The 26,103-nt window shown below is 39.3% G+C and overlaps 1 protein-coding gene and 1 non-coding gene across 2 annotated transcripts in view; both read left to right on the top strand.

Moving 5' to 3' along the window:
- Positions 1–26,103, top strand: part of UBE2K (ubiquitin conjugating enzyme E2 K) — a 71,983-nt gene that overhangs the window by 8,983 nt on the left and 36,897 nt on the right. The window lies entirely within an intron of this gene.
- Positions 6,019–6,164, top strand: LOC118010983. Its single transcript, XR_004679386.1, has one exon. It is a non-coding gene; the product is annotated as a U12 minor spliceosomal RNA (small nuclear RNA).

Below are 26,103 nucleotides of genomic sequence, written 5' to 3'. Positions count from 1 at the left end.
TATATTTGCATCTTCTGCATTACTGGATATTGCTTCAACCTACCAATGATTGTATCAGTTTACACTCTTCTAGCAGTTTGTACGAGTTCTAGTGACCTGACATTTGTTAAGACTTACATTTTTGTAAGTCTGGTGGATGTGAAATGGTAGCTTATTTTAATTTTAATTTCCCTTACCAGTAGAGATATTAAGCACATTTTTGTGTTTATTGGCCATTAGGCTTTCTTTTGCAAACTTAGCGTTCTTATTCCTTACTCATTTAAAAAAATTCGGGGCACCTGGGTGGCTCAGTTGGTTAAGCATCTGCCTTCAGCTCAGGTCATGATCCCAGGGTCCTGGGATCAAGTTCCACGTCCGTAGCCCTGTGCAGCCCTAGCACAGCAGGGAGTCTGCTTCTCCCTCTGCCCCTACCCCCCCACCCCGCTCGTGCCCGCACAGGTGTGTATGCTCTCTCCCTCCCTCTTGCGTGCGTGCACACACACAAATAAGTAAATAAAAAAATTTTTTTTTTTTTAAAGATTTTATTTATTTGACAGAGAGATCACAAGTAGGCAGAGTGGCAGGTAGAGGGAGCAAGAGAAGCAGGCTCCCTGCTGAGCAGAGAGCCTGATATGGGGCTCAATCCCAGGACCCTGGGACCATGACCCGAGCCGAAGGCAGACGCTTAACTGACTGAGCCACCCAGGTGCCCCAATAAATAAAAATCTTAAAAATAAATTTGGATGGTTTGTATTTTCCTTATTGATTTGCAAGAACTCTTTATGTATTTATATGATTTCGTCTACTTCCATTATGTGGCTTAATTGTTAACTTTGTTTTTTTTTAATGCTCTTTTTTTGGTAATTGTGGTACACTACACATACAAAACTTACCATCTTGTATATTTTTAAGTTACAATTTCAGTATACATTTTTGTACAACCATTACCGCTATCCATCTACAGAACTTGTTTCATCTTGTAAAACCGAAATTCTGTATCTATTAAATGCTAACTCTGCTTCTCTGTTGCCCAGCCCATTCTTTTCATCTACTTCTTGTCTCTATGAACTACTCTATTATAGGTTATTTGTCCTTCTGTGACTGTTGTATTTATTTTTTTTAATGTAATATTATTTTTAAAGATTTTATTTATTTATTTGACAGAGAGAGACACAGCGAGAGAGGGAACCCAACCAGGGGGAGTGGGAGAGGGAGAAGCAGGCTTCCCGCTGAGCAGGGAGCCCGATGTGGGACCCTGGGATCATGACCTGAGCTGAAGGCAGACGCTTAATGACTGAGCCACCCAGGTGCCCCTGTGACTGTTTTATATTGTTTAACTTTGTCATATCTTCTATCTGAAGTTTAATTTTTAAGTAGTCACATTTTTAGGGGGGGGCGCCTGGCTGGCTCAGTTGGTAGAGTGTGAACTAGATCCTGGGGTTAATGAGTTCAAGCCCCATGTTGGGGTAGAATTCACTTAGAAAGAAAGAAGTAAGTCACATTTTTCTGTTTTTCCTGTATGGTATGCTTTTTGTATTTTGTTTAAGAAATCTTTTCCTTACTTTAATTATCATAAAGATATTTTATATTTGGTTATAGGAGCAAAAGTGGGTTATATTCCTTAACTGCTGTACTCAGGCTTCTATCTCTACATATCATATGGAAACAACTACTTCGGCATTACCAGTATCTTCCCATTTGTCAAATTCAGAGTAACTTCTCATCAGTTCATTTTGTCCATCTTTCACTTCATTTCTCAGAGCTTGCCTCTTGTGGTTGCTCTGATAACTGCTGGTCTTCCTTCATACTGTTACTACCCTTTCTAAGTTGTTTTCAACCCTTATTCTCCATTTATCTCCTAAATTTTTGTTTCCTCTTTTGCATTCCTTTCGTTAATTACTCTAGGTCGGGTTTTCATATCCCAGATGGACTATTTATAGTAAAACAGTTTGCTTATTATTATTTTTTTAAACTTTATCTTTTTTATCCCTAGTTTTTTTTTTTTTTTTAAAGACTTTATTTGTCAGAGAGAGAGCACAAGCAGGGGGAGTGGCAGGCAGAGGGAGAAGCAGACTCCTCGCTGAGCAAGGAGCCTGATATAGGACTTGATCCCCATCCCAGTACCCTGAGATCATGACCCAAGCTGAAGGCAGAGGCTTAACTGACTGAGCCACCCAGGCGTCCCAAACAGTTTGCTTATTTACATTTATTTCTCTGCATCCTCTGTTCAGCTCTCCTGGTGCCATGCCACAGGACTGATTCATTGATTGATTTTTAAAGATTTTATTTATTTGAGAGAGAGAGCATGGGGAGGGGAAGAGGGAAAGAAAGAAGCAGACTCCCCACTCATTAGGGAGCCTGACGTGGGGCTCCATCCCAGGATTCTGGGATCATGACATGAGCTGAAGGCAGACGCTTAACTGACTAGGCCACCCAGGTGTCCCCATGCCACATGATTTAATTTTTAAAATATGATCTTGTCATTTGCCTTTAGTCTCTCTACTGCCTATTGCATAAAGGCAAAACTTTTATACTTTTGTTCTAGCCTACCTTTCTTGACCTATTTCCTGTCAAGTCTCAACACAGTTACATGCCTACACATACTTCACTCTTAGATCTTCAGCTACACGATATTGCTCACCATTTAGTTATTCTCTCTGCCTTCAATAAGCCCTTACCTCCTTCTTTGCCCTTGAAATATACTTCTCCTAAAATGCCACTCCTGATAAACCTTTTGTGAAAACACAGTTTATCCCTATTTTCCTGTATCATTTTGTCAGGACTTTGTTAGAGCAGTTATATATGTATTGGTAATTGTACATGTGTCTTTCTGCTGCTGCTAGATATCATTGAGCTCCTTGAAGATACTTACCTTTTTTCCTTCATCTTGTATAGTGCCTGGAATTGGTAGGCTTAGTAACATTTACAGTAAGCCAAAAAATCTTTGAAGACATCTACTTTTTTTTTTTGGAGTTGCTGCTGCACGTGCATAAACCCTTTGCATAGGTGTTAGGGCAGGCCTGTTACTCTTAATTATTTTCAGCCTTTTTGGGATTACATATTTTTCTAGTGATTACAAATGCAGGGCTAGTATATGTAGACTTCTTTCTCAAGTGACTGTGGGTACTTTACTTTTAGGTTTCCTTATTTTGTTTTTGTGGATTTTTTGGTTTGTTTTTGTTTAATTTGAGAGAGAGAGATTAAGCAAGGGGGAGAGAGAGAGAACATGAGTGTGGAGGAGGAACAGAGGGAGAAGCAGACTCCCCACTGGGCAGGGAGCCCAATGTAGGGCTCTATCCCAGGACTCTAGGATCATGACCTGAGCCGAAGACAGACACTTAACTGACTGGCCACCCAGGTGCTCCAAGGTTTCTTTGTTTTACGTGAACTATCCTATTTGGGATTGGCATACTTAAAGTGTGGGTTGTCTGATACTATTGCTTTTTAGCAGTGATAATACATTTTGCTTCATTTTTTTAAATCCTTCTGTAGTATTTCCTTTTTTAAAAAAATAGAATGTACTGAAGTTGATGCATCTATGGAACATTTGGATATTTCCGGGTGTTTTTTTTTTTTTTTTTTGGTGCACGTGTGTAAGAATTTTAGGTGTGTATCTGAGAGTGGTATTACTAGTCCATTGGGTGTTTGGATGAGATATTAGGTGTTTGGATGAGATATTAGGTGGTTAGATGTGTCAGACATTGTATCTGTAGGCTTGGTCATACTTTGTTATATCCTTAGGTGTTTACTTAGGTGCTTTATCTCTTATCTGCTAGGAACTGTGAGTGTGAGTCATTAAAGGCAGAGACTTATATTTTCAGTTCTCCATTGCTTAGCTCATTGCCAGGTAAGAAGGAGGCACTTGTTTTCCCAAATGAGTTTAAGGATTTTTTTTTAAGCGCCCGGGAGCTCATACCCAACCATTTGAAAGTATGACCGCTTATCCTGCTTCTGAGACTAGGGACTTTATAGTATGTTGATAAAGGTGACCCATTCTGTTCAGTGTGAGTGTTGATAATTTGGTCAGTTTGTGCTTTGGGGTGATACAATGTCAAAGCCAAAAACTGGGAAATAAGATGGTGGGAAGGCAGTCTTTTTTTTTTTTATTCTGTAGTTTTCCCTGTTAAAGATCTCAGGGGGCATCTATTTAGTATTATATATGACATCATCTGTATCACTATGGGTTAACTCTTTAGTTTAAGTCTACATTTTTCTTCATTTATTCAACAAATATTTATTGAATGCCATCTATGTTGTTAATAAGGTAGACATAGTCCAGGGCACCTGGGTGACTCAGTCTGGGCGGCTCAGTCAGTTAAGCCTCTGCCTTCGGCTCGGGTCATGATCCCAAGGTCCTGGGATTGAGCCCCACATTGGGCCCCTTGCTCAGCAGGAAGTCTGCTTCTCCCTCTCCCCCTCCCCCTGTTCATGCTTGTGCGCTCGCTCTCTCTCTGAAATAAATAAATAAATCTTAAAAAAGATACACATGGTCCATGCTATTATGGAGTAAATTATGGTCTAGTAAGGCAGTGAAACATTGAACAATTATATGTGTGTTTGTTGAGTTTAAATAAGGAGAACTGTTGGGGTGGGGTAACCTACCTGAGGGAAAGAGTTCCTTGGGAATAATCCTTAAACTGATAGTTGGGAGGGTAAATTGGAATTAACTTAGTCATACAGTAGGATGATCAATTCTTATATGCATACAGAAAGAACTAGTAATCGTTATACAGTCAGTGTAGAACCATTTAATTGCTTTTCCCTTTTAAATAATTGGCCAGTTTCTGTGAATACAAAAGTAACATGTTTGCTTATTATTGAATTTTGGAAAATACATAGAACTATAATAAAGTAAAAATTATCTGTAATCCCACCCCTGGAGATAATTCTTTTCTTTAAAATATTTTGTTTGTGTATGAAATATTTCAAACATGTAGAGATACATCTTCATTTTGGTTATTTCCTTCTATTGTTTTTTTTCTTTCATTTTTTTCTGTACATATATACATACATTTAGAAGTTTTTAAAAGAGCTTTGAATATAATTCCAATCAGACTTTCAACCCAGATTTGTAATTTTTAATGTTTTTCAAAGTGATTCAAAGGTGTCTTTCACTACTAGACTCCCTACTTTTTTTTTTTTTTTTAAGATTTTATTCATTTATTTGAGAGAGCATGCCCCCATGCACAGGCAGGGGCAGAGGGAGAAGCAGACTCCCCACTGAGCAGGGAGCCCGATGCTCCCTGAGAAGCTCAAGAGTAAGGAAGCATCTTGGCTCATCTTTGTATCATCAGTACCAACAGCTCTTTATTTAACAACTATTTGAGGGCTCCCTTTATCCTAGGTACCATGATATGTGCTGAGACTATAGTAATGAGTGGGGCAAGGTAAGACAGACAAATAAGTGATAAAAGCAATGCAGAGAAATACAATATTGTATAGATGAAATTAATTGGTTGTTTTTGACTGGGTGTTCAGAAAAGGCCTTTCCTAGGACTCGACTTAAATTGAGATCTGAATGATAAAGCTGTGTCTTTAGGGAAAGAAAATATTCCATATCAGAGGAAATAGTGAATATAAAGGCCATAAATTAGGAATAAATTTGCTATGTTTAAGCAAGCAAAAGGTTATTGTGGCTGGAGTATTGTGGGTAAGAGGCGGTGAATGATGCAAGATGAAGTTGGAGATGTGGGAGGCAGGAGCCAGATCACATAAAACTTCCTAAGTCCAAAGTAAAGAATTTGTATTTTAAGTGACTCTGAAAGCCATTTGAGGATTTAAAGAAAAGAACAAAATTTTTGTTTTTAAAAGACCACTTCAGGGGCGCCTGGGTGGCTCAGTTGGTTGAGTGTCCAGCTCTTGATTTCAGCTCAGGTCATAATCTCAGGGTTATGGGATCAGTCCCCGAATCGGGCTTTGCGCTGGGCATGGAACCCTCTTGGGATTCTGTCTTTCCCTCTCCCCCACCCCACCCCTACCCCTACCACCCGCACATTCTCTCTAGATCTCTCTTAAAAAAAAAAACAAAAACAAACTTTGATGCCTTAAACTTATGACTAAGGAAATAATGCGGGGTGATGCCTGATTCCTCACTGCTAATCTGAGATGTATTTTTGAGCAGATAAAGGTTGCCCCTAAGGTTACGCGTCTACTTTGTGGGATCCTTGGGAGTCAAGACCTGCCCATCCCCCCTTTAAAAAAAGACCACTTTGGCTGCTGTGTGGAGAATGAATTGAAACTGAAGATGTAAAGAAAAAGGATGGGGCGCCTGGGTGGCTCAGTCTGTTAAGTGTCTGCTTAGCTCAGGTCATGATCCCAGGACCCTGGGATCTAGCCCTGCATCCAGCTCCCTGCTCTGTGGGGGGCTTGCTTCTCCCTCTCCCCCTGCTTGTGTTCCCTCTCTTGCTGTTTCTCTGTCAAATAAATAAATAAAATCTTTAAGGAAATAAAAAAATAAAAAATAAATAAAAAGGTTTTAGGAGTTAGGGGTTGAGTTTGGCTGGAGTAAAGTCAAGTCTGGAGAGAAGTATCCCAGAGTTGCTTGGTTAGGGATTTTATGGTGTTAATAGACTACTAACTTTCAATTTACCATTCTTAGGAGTTTGACCCTTGTCCTTAAACTCTCGAAATGCCTGTCAGAGGTCCAGACAACATGTCTTAATTTCAGAAAGGGAAAGGCATAACCCACATGTCAGCTGAGTTCGTCCCCTTTCTGAAAAATCCCATTCAGTGACTTCTATTTTTATTTATTTATTTTTTAAAGATTTTATTTATTTATTCATGAGAGACAGAGACAGAGAGAGGCAGAGGGAGAAGCAGGCTCCCAAGGAGCAGGGAGCCCGATGAGGGACTCGATCCCAGGACCCTGGGATCATGACCTGAGCCAAAGGCAGACGCTTAATGACTGAGCCTCCCAGGCGCCCCTGTGGTGTCTTTGAAACCATGAGAAAACAAGAGTTCCAAGAGTGGTCAACTTTGTCATGCTGCTGAGTGAGAGAAATGACCGCTGAATTTGCAGCGCATTATCATTGGTAACCTTGACTAGAATATTTTCATTGGAATGGTGAAGATGGATATATGGTTGGACAGAGTAAGAGGAAGTGAAGTGAGGAACTGGCAGCTATGGTCAACTTTTTAAAGTTTTGCTTTGACAGAAGAGCAGAGAAGAAAGGGGGAGCTGCAGAAGAATATGGCCTCAGAAATCTTAAAAAAATTTTTTTAAGGTTCTATTTATTTATTTTAGAGAGAGAGAGAGAGTGTGCGCACGCAAGTGCGGGCAGGAGAGGGACAGGCAGATTCTGTGCTGAGCTCAGAGCCCGACTCAGGGCTTGATCTCACAACTCTGAGATCATGACTTGAGCCAAAATCAGGACTCAGACACTTAACCAACTGAGCCCCCCAGGTGCCCCTTAAAAATTTTCTCATATTCTACTGATTATGTTTATATGTTGATGGATGGGAGAAATTGATTATGCTAGAGAATGGAGGAGTAATTGAACCTGCAAAGTCCTTGAGAAGAATGGGGGGTGGGGGTATTACTAGATAAATGGAAGGATTAATCTTTAATAGGAGCAGAGACACTTAGGGCAATGTTAAGTTTTCATTTGGGATTTGTGGTATTCACTTGAACATGAGACCAATTAATGATGGTTGTGTGTGTGTTTTTCCCCAGCAGTGCTGCTTGGGGCAGACACAGGAAGGTGGTTTGGTTTTGTTTGGTTTTGTTTAAGTTAATTGGGGAATGAGTTTAACTAGCAGTGGGGCTTTGCCGTATGAGTACCATGAAGGAACAAAAGCATCAAGGTTAGCAAGGAGTGATTGGTAATGATGGATAGTGGTGATATTCGATTAAGCCAGCTAATAGCTGGGTTTGGAGTACTAGTGAGCTTGATCTAAGGAGGTTGGGAATCTGAGAAACTTGAAATGGATTTCAGAGAAAGTACAGTTTCTGGTGATGACAAAATTATGTGTATGACCATGGGGATAAGAGCTTACAGTCTTTAAATATTTATTAGAATTGCAGTCTTTGTCTCCTTACTCTCTTTTGAGAATTTAGAAATGTGCAAAGGTGACAGGTATAAGCAACAGTCTCTCATCAGCCACAGATTGCTGTTGCTAGTAACATCTTTTTTTTTTTTAAACCAAATCAAGGTCTTAGTATGTAGTATACTGTTTTATATTTTTTTCTCATAATATATTTTATATTTCCTTCCTTCCTTCCTAAGTAGGCTCCATGCCCAATGGGGGCTTGAACTCACCACCATGAGATCAAGACCTGAGTTGAGATCAAGAGTTGGACGTTTGGGGCGCCTGGGTGGCTCAGTCACTTAAGCGTCTGCCTTCGGCTAGGGTCATGATCCCAGCGTCCTGGGATTGAGCCTCGCATTGGGCTCTCTGCTCAGCGGGGAGCCTGCTTTCTCCCTCTCCCTCTGCCTGCCACTCTACTACTTGTGTGCGCTCTCTCTTTCTCTCAAATAAGTAAATAAATAGAATCTTAAAAAAGAGAGAGAGGGAGAAATGTTTGACTGAACCACCCAGGCCCTGATATATCTTATGTTTTCTATGTGGCATTAAATATTCTTTAAAAATGTTTACTGTTTAGGGGTGCCTGGCTGGCACAGTTGGTGGAGTGGGCGACTCTTGATCTCGGGGTTATGAGTTCAAGCCCCATGTTGGGTGTAGAGATTACTTAAAATCTTTTTTTTTAAGATTTTACTTTATTTATTTGACAGACTACAAGCAGGGGGAATAGCAGAGGGAGAGGGAGAAGCAGGCTTTCCACTGAGCAGGGAGCCCGATGCGGGACTCGATCCTAGGACCCTGGGATTGTGACCCGAGCCGAAGGCAGCCGCTTAACCATCTGAGCCCCTCAGGCGCCCCCCCACCTTTTTTGGGAAGATTTTATTTATTTGACAGCGAGAGAGGGAACACAAGCAGGGGGAGTGGGAGAGGGAGAAGCAGGCTTCCCGTGGAGCAGGGAGCCTGATGTGGGGCTCGATCCCAAGACCCTGGGATCATGACCTGAGCCGAAGACAGGTGCTTTATGACTGAGCTACTAAGATTACTTAAAATCTTTTTAAAAAGTTTGTTTAAATATTAAATAGCATTAAATGTTAACAGTATTTAATTTATATATCTAATATTTAGTATTACCTGACTAAACCATTCTTTTTTTTTTTTTTTTTTAAGTTTTATTTATTTAAGTAATCTCTACACCCAACATGGGGCTTGAACTCAATGATCCCGAGATCAGGATTCTCATGTTCTTCCGACTGAGCCAGCCAAGCCACCCTAAACCGTTCTTTAGTTGAACATTTAAAAGTTGTTTCTGGGGGCACCTGGGTGGGCTCAGTCGTTAAGCGTCTGCCTTCAGCTCAGGTCATGATCCCAGGGTCCTGGGATTGAGCCCCACATCGGGCTCCCTGCTCCGCGAAAAGCCTGCTTCTCCCACTCCCCCTGCCTGTGTTCCCTCTCTCGCTGTGTCTCTGTCAAATAAAAAAAAATTAAAAAGTTGTTTCTGTTTTTTCCACTGTGTGTGTGTGTGTGTGTGTATTGAATAGAATATCTTTATATAATTTTTATATGAATTTATTTCCCTAAGATAGATATCTTGGAAAAAAGTTACTGGTCTTTGTGTCTGAACTTTTCATATGCTGATGACCAAAGTGCTTCCCAGAAAGTTTGTTGTAAATTACTCTAGCACTGGCATTGTATGAGGCAGCCAATTTCATCATATTCTCTCCATTAATACAATCTTTTTTTAAAGTCAAATAGAAAAATCAATTGTCCAGTTTTATTTTTTAATTTTTTTTAACTTTTTATTAAGAAAAAAAATTTTTTTTTAAGATTTCAAATCCTATCTATTTGAGAGAGAGAGGACGAGCTGCGTGGGGGGGCGGGAATGCCACAGGGAGAGGGAGAAGCAGACTCCCTGCTGAGCAGGGAGCCCAGTGCGGGGCTTGATTCCAGGACCCTGGGATCATGACCTGAGCTGAAAGCAGACGCTTAACTGACTGAGCCACCTAGGTGCCCCTTAATTAAGAAAATTTTCAAATGGAAAGTTGAAGTATACTTACATTCCCACTATCTAGATTCAACAATTGTTAGTGTTACTGATAGGAAGGTAATTCACTACTAAAATCTTGAGCTTGCATCTCCTAAAAATAACATTCTTTTACATAACCATAATATCATTGTCCTGCCAAAGAAAATGTTAATTCCTTGGTATCTAATATTCATACTTCCTCAGGTTTTATAGCCTTTTTTGGGAAGGAGGAGCAGGATCTACTTAGGGTTTACAAATTGCATATGAATGTAATTTTTAGTGTTTTAAAATTTACAGTGGTTCTCTCACACACACCCTTTTGTTTTTTGACACTGAAAATCCTGGAGATTTCTTTTTAAATATTTTATTTATTTATTTGACAGAGAGAGACACAGCGAGGGAAAGAGCACAAGCAGGGAGAGTGGGAGAGGGAGAAGCAGGTTTCCCGCTGAGCAGGGAGCCCGATGCAGGGCTGGATTTCAGGATCCTGGGATCCTGACCCGAGCCGAAGGCAGACGCCTAACGACTGGGCCACCCAGGTGCCCCATGGAGATTTCTTTATGGTGGTGCTTTTTATATTTCTTGTAAACTGGGAATTTATATATAAAGGTTTGACTAGATTCAGGTTAAACATTTTTGGCAAGAAGTCTCCTAGTGTAGTATAAATTTCATATTCAGTCATTAGTAGATGTGCAGTAATATCAGGTTGTCTCACTGTTAGCGATGCTAGGTCATTTGATCCTTGCCTGCATCAGTTATTATTACATTGGGGGTTGCAGAAAGTTGATTTCCTAATTGCTAACTTTACATTTGCTTAGCTAATATTCTCCTAGAAAGAAGAGATTTCCATTGTCAACTGGAATGAAAATTATTATCAGAGTAAAGATTTGATATAGTAGTCACCTCCAATGGCAATAATGATTTTCCCCTTTCTCTTTTTTTATTACCAGTGTGTGGATGTCTTGGTCAACCTAAGCTACCATAGCGAAATACCATAGTCTGGGTGGCATAAACAACAGAAACTAACTTTCTCACAGTTCTAGAGGTTGGGGATTTCAAGTCACAGCTTCAAAAGTAATTTGAGACCTTTGTTGTTTGAAATTCTTGTGATTAAAATAAAATTTATTTTAATTTATTTATTCAAAATAAATTCATGTTGGATTTTATAATAGTGTTTGTAAACATTGAGGTGAAAGGATTACTCTTTTTTTTTTTTAAAGATTTTATTTATTTGAGAGAGAGAGAATGAGAGAGAGCACGAGAGGGAGGAGGGTCAGAGGGAGAAGCAGACTCCCTGCCGAGCAGGGACTCGATCCCGGGACTCCAGGATCATGACCTGAGCCGAAGGCAGTCGCTTAACCAACTGAGCCACCCAGGCGCCCCGAAAGGATTACTCTTAAGTGGTAGAAGTGATGGCATATTTTCTTGTCTTTTCCCTTTTTTAAGAAAAATACGATTTTGTTTCAATTTCAGATACATATACTTGTCAAATTTAAGGTCTGTATTTGTCAAATTAAGGCATTTCCAAATACCTTTTTAATTTTTTTTAGATTTTATTTTTAAGATTTATTTATTTTAGAGTGCATGTATGCAGGGGGTGGGGGTGGGCAGAAGGAGAGGAAGAGAGAAACTTAAGCACACTCCTTGCTGAGTGTGGAGCCTGACTCATGACCCTGAGATCACCACTAGAGCCAAAACTGAGAGTCCCGTGCTCAACCAAATGCACCACCCAGGTGCCCCTTAATATTTTATTTTATTTTTATTTTTTATTTATTTGACAGAGAGAGAGACAGCGAGAGAGGGAACACAAGCAGAGGGAGTGGGAGAGGGAGAATCAGGCCTCCTGCGGAGCAGGGAGCCCGATGTGGGGCTCGATCCCAGGACCCTGGGATCATGACCTGAGCCAAAGGCAGACGCTTAATCGACTGAGCCACAAAGGTGCCCCTAATATTTTATTGTTAAGTAATCTCTACACCCAACTGGGGCTCAAATTTATACCACCAAGGTCAAGAGTCACATGTTCCACCAACTGAGCCAGCCAGGCACCCCCCAAGTACTTTTTGATAAAAGTTTTAATGGAATGAAATCATTCTTGAATTTTGGAATAAATCCCTTTCGGTCATAGTGAATAGTACTTCAGTTTGTAATGCATGTTAACCAAGATTTTGTTCAGAATTGTGTATCTTTTTAGTGAGACTTGCCTGTATTTGTTCAGAATTGTGCTAGGTAAGTTTGAGGGGAGTCAGAGCCATGTTTGTTTTATAAAATGTGTTTATGATCATTCTATTCATTTAATTGTTTTGAAACCATATGGGATTATTCTTTGTAAATTGGGCTATGTGTTTGAGAACGAAGTATCTTTTTAGAGCAATTGCTAAAAGGCGTATTTTTTGTGAATTTCTTACTTAATGTTCTGTTCATGTTCAAAATTTTTGTCAATTTAGGTGTTTTTAAAAACTGTAATACATTTCTTTTATTATTTATGATCTGTTATAATATGTAGCAAATACAGGGTATGATTTACTTCATTTTTTAGTTTCTTTTTCTCACCTTTATTTTACTTATTCTTTTTTTTTTTTTTTTTAAGATTTTATTTATTTGACAGAGAGAGAACAAGTAGGCAGAGAGGCAGGCAGAGGGAGAGGGAGAAGCAGGCTTCCCACTGAGCAGGGAGCCCGATGCGGGGCTTGATCCCAGGACCCCGGGATCATGACCTGAGCCGAAGGCAGCGGCTTAACCGACTGAGCCACCCAGGTGCTCCTATTTTACTTATTCTTTATCTTATCAGTTGAGCCCATGGCTTTTCAATTTTATTTTGTTTTTCTTCCTTTGGTTTCAGTTCTTTAAGAGTTTTGTTATTTTGTCTTTTTTGCTGTCAGTACTTTTTATCATTTAAAATTCCTTTGAAATTTCTTAGTGATACAGGAATTTGGAAGATCAAAAAGTTGTTTTAAATTAAGGATACAGGGTCTTTGTGAAAAATATACAGAGGGGCACCTGGGAGGCTCAGTTGTTAAGCGTCTGCCTTTGGCTCAGGTCATGATCCCAGGGTCCTGGGATCGAGCCCCACATCGGGCTCCTGGCTCAGCCGGAAGCCTGCTTCTCCCTCTCCCAATCCCCCTGCTTGTATTCCCTCTCTCTGTGTCAAATAAATAAAATCTTTTTTTTTTTTTTCTTTAAAGATTTTATTTATTTATTTGAGAGAGAGAATGAGATAGAGAGAGCATGAGAGGGGGGAGGGTCCAAGGGAGAAGCAGGCTCCCTGCTGAGCAGGGAGCCCGATGCGGGACTTGATCCCGGGATTCCAGGATCATGACCTGAGCCGAAGGCAGTTGCTCAACCAACTGAGCCACCCAGGCGCCCCAAATAAATAAAATCTTAAAAAAAAAAAAAATATATATATATATACACACACACACACACAGTAAAAGTTTTCTTTTTTTTTTTTATTTTCTTTTTGATCATTTACTTCAAGGAGAGAGAGAGAGTTGGGGGAGGGGGGAGAGGGAGAGGGAGAGAGAGTCTTAAGCAGACTCGACACTGAGCCCAGAGTCCAACGTGGGTCTTGATCTGACGACCCAGAGTTCATGAGCTGAATCGAAGCCAAGGTCGGATGCTTAACTACGCCACCCAGGTGCCCTAGAGTAAAAGTTTTCAATACTTAGGCACCCTTTCCTTCCTCTCCTCAGTCCTAATCCTCTCTTTCAGAGGGAACTTTCAATAACTTTTTCTTTTTCTTGTTTTTTTTTTTTTTAAAGATTTTATTTATTTGACAGAGAGAGACACAATGAGAGAGGGAACACAAGCAGGGGGAGTGGGAGACGGAGAAGCAGGCTTCCTGCTGAGCAGGGAGTCCGATGTGGGGCTCAATCCCAGGACTCTGGGATCATGACCTGAGCCGAAGGCAGACGCTTAATGACTGAGCCACGCAGGCGCCCCTTTCAATAACTTTTTCTGTGCATTTATATATTTAGTAAATATAGGAATTTTCAGTTTATGAACTTTCTTAAATAAATACGAACAAGGGTACAACCATACTAAAAGTATTTTAGCTCTGTGTGTGATGATAGTTGTAAAGGAAAGCTTGTGCAGTATCACAAGATTTAAGAACAACTTTTTGACACCCCGTGGTTCCACAGATGCATAGCTTCTCTCATTAGCATCCCTACAAACTACCACGGTATAGATTACATCTGTTACAATCTATGAACCTACACTGACAATCATCCAAAGTCCATAGTTTACCTTAAGGTTCACCCTTGGTGGTGTTTGTTCTGTGGGCAATGTAATATGTAATGACATGTGTTTGTCATTATAATATCATACAGAGTATTTTTTTAAGTTTATTTTTTAGTAATCTCTATACCGTATATGGGGCTTGAACTCATGACCCCAAGATCAAAAGTTGCATGCTCTTCCAACTGAGCCAACCAGGCACCTCCCCAGAGTATTTTCATTGCCTTAAAAATCCTCTGTGTCATCCTGTCCATCTCCCTCCCCACTACCACTGCTGTTGACCTTTTTACTGTCTCCATAGTTTTGCTTTTCCAGAATGGCATATAGTCGGAATTGCACAATATGTAGCCTTTTCAAATTGGCTTCTTTCAATTAGCAATAGGCATTTAAGTTTCTTCTGTATCTCTTCATGGCTTGATAGCTATTTTTATTATATATTTGTATATGTAACAAATATATATTTAATATTCCCTTATCTGAATGTATCACAGTTTATTCATCTACTGAAGTACATCTTCGTTGCCTCCAAGTTTTGGCAATCATGAATAAAGCTGCTATAAACATCCATGTACAGGTTTTTGTGTGGACATAAGTTTTCAACTCCTTTGGGTAAATAACAAGGGAGTGTGATTAGTTCTCAAAGAAACCACAGCTGTCTCCAGTGTGGCTGTATAATTTTGTATTCCCACCAGCACTGATTGAGAATTTCTTTTTCAGTTTTGTTTTGTTTTTTTTTTAATTTGACAGAGACACAGCAAGAGAGGGAACACAAGCAGGGGGAGTGGGAGAGGGAGAAGCAGGCTTCCTGCTGAGCAGGGAGCCCAGTGTGGGGCTCGATCCCAGGACCCCGGGATCATGACCCGAGCCAAAGGCAGACTAACGACTGAGCCACCCAGGTGCCCCTGATTGAGAATTTCTGCTGCTCCACATCCTTGCCCGCATTTCATCCAGATTTTGGCTGTTCTTATAGGTGTGCAGTGGTATTTAGTTGTTTTAATTTGCATTTCCTCCATGGCATATGAAGTGGACCGTCTTTTAATATGCTTATTTGTAATCTGTATATCTTGTTTGGTGAGGTGTCTGTTAAGGTCTTAAGTTCATTTTTTGTGTTGTTTTCTTATCGTTGAATTTTATGAATTCTCTGTGTATTTTGGGTAACAGTCCTTTATCAGATATGTCTTTTGCAGATATTTTCTCCCAGTCCCTTTTTCCTTTATTCTCACGACATTGTCTTTTGCAGAGCAGTTTTTTATTTTAATGAAGTCCTACTTATCAGTTATTTCTTTCACAGATTGAACTTTTGGTGTTATATCTAAAAAGTCATAGCCATACCAAGTTTATCTAGATTATCCCCTTTGTTATCTTCTAGGAGTTTTATACTTTTGTATTTTATGTTTAGGTCTCTAATCCATTTTGAGTCAATTTTCATGAAGGGTATTGTGAGTGTGCCTAGATTTTTTTCCCCCATGTATATGTCTAGTTGTTTCAGAAATATTTGTTGCAAAGATTGTGCTCTGTTGTATTGCCTTTACTCTTTTGTCAAAGATCAGTTGACTGTATTATATTTATGTGGGCCTATTTCTGGGCTGTCTGTTCTGTTTCATGGATTATTTGTTCTTTGGCCAGTACCATATTTTGATTACTGTAGCTTTACTCTAAATCTTGAAGCTCGGTAGGGTCACGCCTCCATTTTTTTTTTTTTAAAGATTTTATTTATTTGACAGAGACACAGCGAGAGAGGGAGTAGGAGAGGGAGAAGCTGGTTTACCTCTGAGCAAGGAGCCCGATGCGGGGCTCGATACCAGGACTCTGGGATCATGACCTGAGCTGAAGGCAGACGCTTAACGATTGAGCTACCCAGGCGCCCCATCCTACGTTTTTTTAGTTCTTTGATACCATTCATCAGAGCTTTATAAGTTTTCCTTATATAGTTCTTGCACATATTTTGTTAGATTTATACCTCAGTATTTTGGCTTACTGGTGCTAATGTTAAATGGTATTGTGTTTTTGAATTCAAATTCCAGTTGTCCATTGCTGATATATATATAAAGTGCTTGACTTTAGTGTATTAACCTTGTATCCTGCAACCTTGCTATAATTGCTTATTCTTGGAATTTGTCATTTCTTTTAGATTTTCTGCATAGGTGTCATTTGTGAATAAAGTTTTATTTTTTCCTTCTCAATTTATACGCTTTTTCTTCTTGCAGTAGCTAGAACTAGTATAATGTTAAAAATGAGTGGTAAGAGGGATATCCTTGACTTGTACATGATCCTCCTGAGAAAGCTTTGAGTTTCTCACCATTAAATATGATGTTAGCTGTGTTTTTTTGTAAATATTACTTATCAAGTTGAGAAAGTTCCACTCTATTCCTAGTTTATGGAGTGTTTTTATTGTGAATGGGTTTTGGATTTTGTGAAATGGTTTTTCTGCATCTATTGATATGGTTGGTTTTTCTTTTAGCCTGTTGATGTGATCGGTACATTAATTGATTTTTTAATGTTGAACCAGCATGTATACCCAGGTTAAGTTCCACTTGTCATGGTGTACAATTGACCCTTGAACAACACAGATTTGAATAGCACAGGTCCCCTTATACATTTTTTACAAATACAGTAAAGTAACGTAAATGTATTTTCTCTTCTTTATGATCTTATTGGTATATTCTTTTCTCTAGCTTACTTTGTTGTAAGAATACACTATTAATACATGTAACATACAACATATGTGTTAATTGTTTATGTTATCAGTAAGGCTTCTGGTCAGTAGTAGGCTATTAGTACTTCAGTTTTTGGGGAATCAAAAGTTACATGCAGATTTCCAACTGTACAGGGCATCAGCACCCCTGACCCCCTTGTTGTTCAAGGGTAACTGTATAATTCTTTTCATTCATTGTTGGAGTAAATTTGCTAATATTTTTTCAAGGATTTTTGCATACGTGTTCATGAAAGATAACTTGTCTGTACTTGTCATTTTTCTGCTTTTGGTATTAGGGTAATACTGGCCTCATAGAGTGAGTTAGGAAATACTTCCTGCTTTGCTTCTACCTTACGAAAGAGATTATAAGCGGTAGAGAATTGGGTAATTTCTTCCTTAAATGTTTGGTAGAACATTGACACTATCTGGGGCTGATGCTCTTTGTTTTGTAAAGTTATTGATTCAATTTCCTTAATACATATAATCCTACTCCTATAGTCTATCTTTGTTGAATTTTGGCAGATTGTGTCTTTCAAGGAATCAATTCACTTTATCTAGGTTATCAAATTTTGGGGCGTAGAGTTGTTTGCAATATTACTTTATCCTTTTAATGTCGATGGGATTAGTGGAGATGGGTCTCTCATTTCTGATATTTAGAATTTGTGTCTTTTTTTTCTTAATCTGTCTAGAGTTTATCAATTTACTTGATTGTTTCAAAGAACCAATTTTTGGTTTAGTTGACTTTTCTGTTTATTTCTTGTTTCAATTTCATTGATTTCAGTTTCATTGTTTTCAGTTTCATTGCTTCAACTTTTAAATTACTTTCCTTTTCCTTACTTTGTATATAAGTTCTCTTTCTGATTTCATAGGTGGAATCTTAGATTATTAATTTTGACTTTTTTCTAATATATGCATTCAACATGTATCTCCCTCAAAGCACTATTTTTATCATCTCCTGCAAATTTTGATGTTGTCTTTTTGTTTTCATTTAGTTCAAAATATTTTAAGATTTCCATTAAGATGTATTCTTTGACCTATGTGTTATTTAGAAGTGTGTTGTTTAATCCCCCAAGTGTTTTGAGGTTTTCTAGCTATCTTCCTGTCATTGATTTCTAGTTTATTTTTATTTATTTTTAAAAGATTTTATTTTTAAGTAATTTCTACACCCAGTGTGGGGCTTGAACTCACAAAGCTGAGGTCAAGAGTTGCATGCTCTACCGACTGAGCCAGCCAGGTGCCCCTGAGTTCCAGTGTAATTCCATTGTGGTTTGAAAGTATATGTTGTATGATTCCTGTTCTTTTGAATTTGTGTTTTATGGGCAAGAGTATGGTCTAGTGAATGTTCTATTTGAGCTTGAGAGGAGTGTATATTCTCCTACTGTTGGATGAAGTAGTCTATAGATGTACATTAGATCCAGTTTGGTGTTTGCTGATTAGTCCATCTATGTGTGCTGGATTTGTCAAATAGAGGTATAGTGGTAGAGGGATGTTGAAGTCTGACTGTAGTAGTGGATTCATTTGTTTCTCATAGTTTAATTGTTACTGCCTCATGTATTTTGAAGCTCCGTGGGGGTTTTTTTTTTTTTTCTTAAGGTTTGTTTATTTTTGAGGGGGGGGACGGAGAGAGAGAATCTTTTTTTTTTTTTTTAAGATTTTATTTGAGAGAGAGCGCACGCACATGTGAGATGGGGAGAGGAAGAAGCAGACTCCCTGCTGAGTGGGGAACACGACATGGGGCTCCCATCCCAGGACCCTGAGATTATGACTTGAGCCAAAGGCAGCCGCTTGACTGACTGAGCCACCCAGACGGCCAGGGTGAGAGAATCTTAAGCAGACTCTCCATTGAGTATGGGGTCTGATGTGGGGTTGATCTCACAACCCCGAGATCATGATCTAAGCCGAAATCAAGAGTTGGATGCTTAACTGACTGAGCCACCCAGGCACCCCTGAAACTCTGTTGTTAAGCACATACGTACTTCAAGGATTTTTTTAAAAAGATTTATTATATTTATTTATTTGAGAACAAGAGAGAGTGGGGGGAGGGGCAGAGGGAGAGAGAGAATCCTCAAAACGGGGGGCTCTATCCTAGGACCCTGAGATTATGACCTGAGCCAAAATCAAGAGTCAGATGCTTAGCTTACTGAGCCACCCAGGATCCCCCTTTTGGCTGTTCCTTTTTTTTTTAAGATTTTATTTATTTGTCAGAGAGAGAGAGCACAAGCAGGGGGAGCAGCAGTCAGAGGAGAAGCTGGCTCCCAGCTGAACAAGGAGCCCGGTGTGGGACTCGATCCCAGGACCCTGAGATCATGACCTGAGCTGAAGGTAGCCACATAACTGACTGAGCCACCCACGCACCCCCCTTTTGGCTGTTCTTGAATAATGCTGCCATGAAATAGGTGTGCAGATTATTTGAGACCCTGCTTTTTGAGCATGTACCTGAAAGTAGAATTGCTTGATCACGTGGTAATTCTGTTTTCAATTTTTTGATGAACAACATACTGTTTTCCATTGTGGTTGCACTGTTTTACATTCCCAACAACAATGCACAAGGTCCCATTTACTCCATATCCATGCCAACACTTGTTATTTTCAGTTGTTTTTTTTTTTTTATACTAGGCATCCCGATAGATCCGTGTATCTCATTGTGGTTTTGATTTGCATTTCCCTAATTATAGTTATGTAATGATGTTGAGCAACTTTTTATGTGCTTGTTGGCTGTTTGTATATCTTGTGGAGAAATGTCTATTTAAGTACTTTACCCCCTCCTTTTTTTGTGTGAGTAAAGTGTTAGAAGTTTATTAAGTGAAGATACAGAAAAAGCTTTCAAGAGTGAGAGGGGTCCCAACAGGGTTGCCCAAGTACTTTACCCATTTTCTAATTGGGTTTGGTTTTTGTTGATTTTTTTTTTTTTTAAGATTTTATTTATTTATCAGAGAGAGAGCACGCACAAGCAGGGGGAGCGGCAGGCAGAGGCAGAGGGAGAAGCAAGCTCCCTGCTGAGTCGGGAGCCCGATAGGAAAAGGGACTTGACCCTGAGCCAAAGGCAGATGCCTAACTGACTGAGCCACTCAGGCGTCCCTGTTTTTTGTTGTTGTTGTTGATTTTAAGAGTTCTTTTATATATCCTGGATATTAATCACTTGTCATTTATATGACTTGTAAATAATTTCTTGTAAAGGTTCCATAGAAGCCTTTTTACTCTGTTGATTATGTTCTTTGATGCACAGGAATTTTTCACTTTGATGGTTCCAGTTTATTTTTATTTTTGTTGGTGTCATATCCAGGGAATCATTGCCTAATCTAGTTGTCATGAAGCTTTTATGTTTTCTTAGTTTTATAGTTTTTTCCATCCCCTTTACTGTAAAATGTGTCTTTGTCTTTATATTTAAAGTGAGTTTCTTTTAGATAACATGGTTGGACCTTTTTCTTTATCCACTCCAATAGTATGTCTTTTGTTATATTTAGACTCTTGACATTTAAAATTATTGTTGATATATTGGATTAATAATATAATCCTGGGTGGCTCAGTAAGCTTTTTTTTTTTTTACTGTATTTTTTTAAGTTTTTTTTTTTTTAAGATTTTATTTATTCATTTGAGAGAGAGAGACAGAGCACAAGCAGGAGGAGAGGTAGAGGGAGAGGGAGAAGCAGACTCCCCATTGAGTTGGGAGCCCAACGTGGGGCTTGATCCCAGGACCTGGAGATCATGACCTAAACCAAAGGCAAACGCTTAACCATCTGAGCCACCCAGGTGCGCCTTTTTTTTACTGTATTTTGTTTGTTGCCCTTGTTCTTTCTCTTTTTTGTCTTACACTCTTTTTCTGCCTTAACTTGTTTTATTGAACATTTTATATGATTCCATTTTTTTCTTCCTTTTAGCATATTATTTGTGCTTTTTCTTTTTCTTTTTTTTTTTTAGTAGTTGCCTTTGAATTTGCCATATATACTTAACAAGTACTCTGTAATAACACTATACTACTTCACAGGTAGTGGGAGTACTTTGTAACAAAATTCACATTTTTCTCCCTCCTGTCTATTGTAACATTTGTCATTAATTTCTTACCCATAAGATATAATCATGAGATACTTTGTTGTTGTTACTGTTTTGAACATACTATTATCTGGTAGATCAGTTAAGAATAAAAAAAAATTAGGGGCGCCTGGGTGACTCAGTCCATTAAGCATCCCACTCTTGATTTTGGCTCAGGTCATGATCTCAGGGTTGTGGGATTGAGCCCCACATCAGGCTCCGTGCTGGGCGTGGAGCCTGCTTGGGACTCTTTCTCCCTCTGCCCTTTTCCCACTCTTTCCCCCCACTTTACTTTCCCCCCCAAAAAGAATAAGAAAGATCAAAGATTTTATTTTACCTTTATTTTTTCTCTAATGCTCTTTCTTTCTTTATGTATATCATTTTCCTACTTCCTGAAGAATTTCTTTTAACACTTGTTACAAGATAGGTCTGCTGACAACAGATGTCTTATTTTTGAGAAGTCTTTAGTTTAATCTTTCCTATCTGAAGGATAATTTTGCTGGATACAGAATTTTAGGTTGGTAGGGCTTTTTGCTTTCAACACTTTGTTTTTATTAATATTATTTTTATAAAGTAGTCTCCACATCCAACATGGGGCTTGGAACCCACAACCCTGGGATTGAATCACATGCTCCACCGACTGAGTCACCCACTCGATCCTGCTTTCAACACTTTAAGTATTACATTCCATTTTCTTGCTTTCATGATTTCTGAGAAGTCCAATGTAATTTTTATCTTTGCTCCTCGATAGGCAAGGTTTATTTTTTCTTCTGATTTCTTTCAAGCTTTTCTCTTTGTGTTTGGTTTTCTTCAGTTTGAATATGATATTCCTAGCTATGGATTTTTTGGGATTGATTCTATTTTATATTCTCTGAATTTCTTGGATCTGTGATTGATTGTCATTTAGGGAAATTCTTAGTCATGATTGGTTCAAATATTTCTTCGTTTCTTTTCTTCTCTTTCTGGTATTCCCATTACTTGTATGTTATACCTTTTGGAGAGTCTATTCTGTCTTTTTCATTTGTTTTTCCTTTGCATTTCAGATTTTGGAGTTTCTGTTGACATTTTTTCTAGCTCACAGATTCATTTTTTGTTTGTGTTCACTTACCAATGAGCCCATCAAAGGCATTTTTCATTTCTGTTAGTTTTTTTTTTTTAATTATTTCTAGCATGTTCTTTTAATTCCTTCTTAGAGTTTCCAACTCTTTGCTAACATTACGCATTTGATTTAGATGTTGTCAACTTTTTCCATAATGACATTTAGCATATTAATAATAGTTTTAAATTTTCAGTCTAATTCTAGCATTTCTGCCTTCCGAGTCTTTTTCTGTGGTTTTGTTTTTTGGTATGTCTTATAATTTTTTTCTTGAAAGCGAAAGCCACACATGATCTACTGGGTAAAAGGAACTGAGGTAAATAGGCCTTTGGTGTGAGACTTTATGTCTATCTGTCCAGGGATACTGTTTGCTGTAGCTGTAGATACCAGAGTCTAAAATCTCCTCTGATGCTCTTGTTTTTGTCTTCCCTGTTGCCTCTGGGGCTCCTTAGAGACATCTTCTTAAGTCAGGTCTGAGACATGCAGTTCTTTGAGTTGTAATCCCCTGTTATTACACAGGAGCCCTATTGATGTAGTGGTTGGGGGAGGGGAAGCAGTCTATAGTCCTGTAATTGGGTCTCAGTCTTTTTTTTAAGATTTATTTGTCAGAGAGAGTGTACAAGCAGGGGGAGCGGCAGGTAGATGGAGAAGCAGGTTCCCTGCTGAGCAAGGAGCCTTTGCGGGACTCAGTCCCAAGACCCTGGGATCATGACCTGAGCCAAAGGCAGGTGCTTAATTGATTGAGCCACCCAGGCATCCCAGTCTTTTAGGGAGTCTACCCCCCCTAGGCTGTGACCTTCAGAAGTGCTTCTCAGTCGTCTTCCCCACCACCACCCCCCCGCCACTTCGATGATACTGGAAGACTGGAAGGGTTTGGTATAGGGTATTTCTCTTCCCTCAGGTTGGTTAGATCTATTTTAAGACCCTAATTGGTTAGGCTCTGGTGAAAGTTTCTCTTGAGGGCAGGCCTTGTTAAGAAAAACAGAATACTCTCGGTTTATTTCAAAATGGCTTCTTTCCCCTTCTCTCTGCCAGGAGCATGAGGGCATTTTCCTCTGATCTTCACTGTGAAAACCTGATAGGGAACCTGGAGGTAAAAACTAAACAAAAATGGGAAGGCCCCTTGAGAGTTTTTCACTCTCAAATTCATCCCCACTGTGCCTCCAGCAGTTTGTCAATTACAGTTTACGTTTTCCTACCTGGGTAATGGTTCATGCTTGTGTGCTTTTGCCCTGATACGTTTGAATCTTATTTTCTGCCCATCATGTCTCTGCGATTTTGGGGGCAGCAGTTTGCCCTGTGGCTTCAATTCTCTGATGGATTTAAGAGGAGTTGTTGATTTTCGGTTTAGCTTTTTTCTTCTGTGGATGGGAGTGATGATTTCTAAGTTTTTACATGTTGGATTGGAAACCAGAAGTATACTCATTTATTTTTGTTTGTAGTATTCTATTAAATTGCACCGTGGGGTGCCTGGGTGGCTCAGTCGGTTAAGCGACTGCCTTCAGCTCAGGTCATGATCCTGGAGTCCCAGGATTGAGTTCTGCATCCGGCTCCTTGCTTGGCGGGGAGTCTGCTTCTCCCTCTGGCCCTCCCCCATCTCATGCTCTCTCTCTCTCTCATTCTCTCTCTCTCTCTCTCTCCCCCAAATAAATAAATAAAATCTTAAAAAATAAATTAATTAAAAATAAATTGCGCCATAATTCTTGTAGACATCCCTCAATTAATGGATACTTAGATTAATGTTTTTCATTTTATTTAATGCATCAATGATTTCCGTTAGGGTTATATATTTTTTCCTACCTGTAATGAAATTATTTGCTTAGGCAATTTCTAGGAGTGGTTATACTGGGTTAAAGAGTGTGACAAATTTGGGGTGCCTAGGTGGCTCAGATGGTCAAGCGTCTGCCTTCAGCTCAGGTCATGATCCCAGGGTCCTGGGATTGAGCCCCGCATTGGGCTCCTGGCTCAGCGAGGAGCCTGCTTCTCCATCTCCCTCTGCCTCTCTCCCTGCTCATGCTTTCTCTCTCTCTCTATCTCTGTGTCTTAAGTGAATAAATAAAATCTTTAAAAAAAAAATGTGACAAATTTTATGGTGTTAATACTTTTTGCTCTATTGCCTTTAAAAGGGGTATCCCATCAACCTTACCAGTATTGGATATTAAGAATTTTACCAGTTTAGAAAATGTAAAATGTAATATAAGACTACTTTGCACGTGGATGTCCAGTTGGTCTAGTGCCGTTTTTTACTCCTTTATCAAAGATAAGTTGACTGTATACGTATGGGCCTATTCCTGAGCTCCCTATTCTGTTCCATTGGTCTGTGTGTCTTTTCTCTTACTAATACCATGCTGTTGATTTTAGTAGCTTTATGATAGCCCCGTCAGAAGTGGAAAAAATGGAAAAGGGATGACTTCTAATAATAATTTTCAGACAGCACCATAGTCTCCCATCTATCCCAGATCCATAGGTCTTAGTGTGTGTTTTTAAGATTTTATTTATGTACTTGAGAGGGGCAAAGGGAGAGGGACAGGCAGACTCCCCCGCTGAGTGGGGAGCCCGATGCGGGGCTTGATCCCAGGACCCCAGGATCAAGACCTGAGCCAAAGGCAGATGCTTAACTGACAGAGCCACCCAGGCTCTCCCATAGTTCTTAGTTTTACTACCTTAAGGGAATCATTATTACCAGTTTCTTATGTATGGTCCTGGATATTGTGTGTGTGTGTGTGTGTGTACACATTCAGGGCTTTAAATGTGAAGAAAATAACTATTTTGCTTATTTTTTCTTTATGCAGTCTTAAGGGTGATACATGGGAAGTCTAAAGTTTCTTTGAGTAAGTGTAAAATAAAAAGTTCTAGGGGTGCCTGGGTGGCTCAGTTGGTTAAGCATCCACCTCAGGTCATGATTTCAGGGTTGTTAGATTGAGCCCCACATTGGCTTGTGCTGGGTGTGGAGCCTGCTTAAGATTCTTTCTGTCCCTCTGCCCCCCCCCCCTTTAAAAAGTCTAAATGACAAAATATTGTGTCATAGTGTAAGTAAAGGTTTGTTTTTTTTTCTTGCATACAAGAGGGCGTCCTGTAATTGATGGTATCTTAGTGAAATTAAATGTGTATGGTTTGGCTCATGGGTCATTTTTGAAACTTGGCTTCACTAATTATTAGCTGTGTGACCTCTTTGTAGCTCAGTTTCTTTATTGGTAGATACATAAGATTGTTAACAGGTCAAATGAGTTATTACATATAAATCAGAATACTACTTAGAAGGTGTTATATAAGTATTAACTTATTTTTAGTCTCTGCCAGCAACATTAGCTACTTTCTTCTTAAAACATTTTTCTTCCTTTGGTGCCAGTGATAACAGACTATCTTGGTTTTTCCTGTCTTGCTCATCATCATATCTTCAGCCCAGATTACTTCTGATTTTTAGACCATGAACCATGTTCTTGGCCCTTTGGATTTTCATATATAGCTCTTCTCAACATGTCCAAATCTGAGTTTTTATTTGCCACTTCCCCAAATTCTGACCTCTCACTTTCTTGTTTCCTTATCTTAGTTTTTTATTGCACTATCATCCACTCAGTAGAAAAGCAAACTATAAGACTGATCCTTGTTCTCTCTTTAAGAGATCATACACTTTTAGTTTATAATAATTTATTCCTAGAAATTTTACCTCATCTCTCTCTCTCTCTTTAAGATTTTTATTTACTTATTTTAGAGGTAGACAGCACACGCATGGGAGGGAGTGCAAGCAGGGGGAGGAGCAAAGGGAGAGGGATACACAGAATCCAAGCTGAGCAGGGAGTCCGATGTGGGGCTTGATCTCATGACCCTGAGATCATGACCTGAGCTGAAATCAGGAGGTGGGTGCTCAACTGACTGAGCCATTCAGGCGCCCCTACCTCTTATCTCTCTTAATTCATTTACTTCTTTTCATCAAAGTGGACTTCCTTCCTTTCTTTCTTAACCCCCCCCCCCCCAAAATGGACTAATTACTCTCACTGGTTCCTAACCTTTCTCTCTGTATCT

This window comes from Mirounga leonina, unplaced genomic scaffold, assembly GCF_011800145.1.
Source record: "Mirounga leonina isolate KUSES-001 unplaced genomic scaffold, KU_Mleo_1.0 Mir_129, whole genome shotgun sequence".
Lineage (NCBI taxonomy): Eukaryota > Metazoa > Chordata > Mammalia > Carnivora > Phocidae > Mirounga > Mirounga leonina.
This window is presented reverse-complemented; position numbering and strand designations above follow the sequence as displayed.